This window comes from Lampris incognitus, unplaced genomic scaffold, assembly GCF_029633865.1.
Source record: "Lampris incognitus isolate fLamInc1 unplaced genomic scaffold, fLamInc1.hap2 scaffold_150, whole genome shotgun sequence".
NCBI classification, from domain to species: domain Eukaryota; kingdom Metazoa; phylum Chordata; class Actinopteri; order Lampriformes; family Lampridae; genus Lampris; species Lampris incognitus.
The window spans coordinates 162,501-165,000 of record NW_026611116.1 but is presented as its reverse complement, the minus strand read 5'-3'; positions in this window follow the sequence as shown (position 1 = coordinate 165,000).

Genomic DNA, 2,500 nt, shown 5'->3' with positions numbered 1-2,500 from the left:
GACAATGTCATCCGCGAACATCATCGTCCATGGAGACTCCTGCCTGATCTTGTCCGTCAACCTGTCCATCACCGTTGCAACCAAGAAAGGGCTCAGAGCCGATCCTTGATGTAATCCCACCTCCACCTTGAACCCATCTGTCATTCCAACCACGCACCTCAGCATTGTCACACTTCCCTCATACATAGCCTGCACCACTCCTACATACTTCTCTGCAACTCTTGACTTCCTCCTACAATATCACACCTCCTCTCTCGGCACCCTGTCGTATGCTTTGTGTAAATCTACAAAGACACAATGCAACTCTTTCTGGCCTTCTCTGTACTTCTCAATCAACCAACCTTTTCTCTCTCTCTCTCTCTCTCTGTCTCTCTCATTTTCTTCATTTATCAGCCCGTCAAAGTAGTCCTTCCACTTCGTAGCACACTCTCCTCGCTTGGCAGCACATTTCCATCTGTATCTTTGATCGCCCTAACTTGTCGCACATCCTCGGCAGCTCGGTCTCTCTGTCTAGCCAATCTGTACAAGTCTTTTTCTCCTTCCTTAGTGTCTAACCTGTCATACAGCTCACCGTACGACTTTTCCTTTACCTTTGCCACCTCTCTCTTTGCTTTACGCTGCATCTCCTTGTACTCCTGTGTACTTTCTTCATCTCTCTGACTATCCCACTTCTTCTTTGCCAACCTTTTCCTCTGTATACTTTGCTCTACTTCCTCCTTCCACCACCACCACCACCACCGCCAAGTCTCCTTGTCTTCCTTCCTCTGTCCCGATGACACACCAAGTACATTCCTAGCTGTCTTCCTCGCTATTTCTGCAGCGCTTGCCCAGCCATCTGGCAACTCTTCACTACCACTCAGTGCCTGTGTTAACTCCTGCCTGAACTCCACACAACAGTCTTCCTTCTTCAACTTCCACCATTTGATCTTCGGCTGTGTCTTCACTCGCTTCCTCATGTTGTTCTCCAAAGTCATCTTACAGACCACCATCCGATGCTGCCTAGCTACGTTCTCCCCTGTCACCACCTTGCAGTATGCAATCCGTTTTACATCGCGCCTTCTACACAAGATATAGTCCACCTGTGTGCACTTTCCTCCACTCGTATACGTCGTCACCCTGTGCTCCTCCCTCTTCTTGAAATATGTATTCACCTCAGCCATTTCCATCCTTTTCGCAAAATCGAACACCATCTGTCCTTCCACATTTCTCTCCTCGATTCCATACCTTACCATCAACTCCTCATCACCTCTGTTCCCTTCAGCAACGTGTCCATCGAAGTCCGCTCCAATCACCACTCCCTCCTCCTTGGGTACCCTTTCCACCACGTCGTCCAACTCAACTCCAGAATTCTTCTTTTTCGTCCATCTTACACCCGACTTGCGGGGCATATGCGCTGATAACCGTCAGCAATACACCTTCGATTTCCAGCTTCATAATCCTCACTCTGTCTGACACTGTGTTCACCTCCAGCACGCTCTTGACATACTCTTCCTTCAGAATGACCCCTACCCCATTTCTCCTCCCATTCGCACCATGGTAGAAGAGTTTGAACCCACCTGCGATACTCCTGGCCTTACTCCCCTTCCACCTTGTCTCTTGTCACCTTTCTTCTTTCCATCACGTCAGCCTGCTCTCTCCCTTTACTAGCCATAGTGCCAACATTCAAAGTTCCGACTGACTCTCACCTCCACACGCCTACCCTTCCTCCTCTCTAGCTGCCTCTGGACATGCCTTCCCCCTCTCCTTTTCCTTCGCCCAACAGTAGCCTAGTTTCCACCGGCACTCCGCTGGTTAACAGTACCGATGGCGGTCGTCGGTAACCCGGGCCTCGACCGATCCGGTATGGAAATCTTATTTATGATCCGCATATTTGATTTGGCAAAGATTTGACGCCGGATGCCCTTCCTGACGTAACCCTCCCCATTTGTCCTGGCTTGGGACCTGCACTAAGAATGCATTGGCTTGTGCATCCTCAGTGGCTGGGTTGCACGCTTTTCTATGTTTGCCCCTCACTTTTGTGGCGTGAACTATCAATTCTAGTAATACAGGTGTGTTTATGTTAGGTATCACAGACACACGCACACGCACAATATATGTCCAAAAGTATTGAGATAACTGACCATTACACCTACAGGAGCTTTTCTGACATGTCATTCTGAATCCATAGAAACCCATATTCCACGAAGCTCCCGGCGCACAGTTTTTGTGCCGATGTTAATGCCAGGAGAAGTTTGGATCTCTGCAGTTATTGAGTCAACAGAGCGTTGGCGACTTGAGTTGCTGTTGTCCCTAAAGGCTTGCACTTTTCAATAATATGATGATATATGAAGCATAGAGAGTAAACGGGATAGATACCTTTTGAACAGCACCCTGTAGTACAGCACTTTGAAGGTACATATGTCGTCACTTGCTGTAGTGGTTTTTACTGATGGGCGTGGCCAGGTTTTCAGAAGCCTCTCAGTTGTCAATGTGAGAGCCAGGGGACGCGTCTGCCGTACGT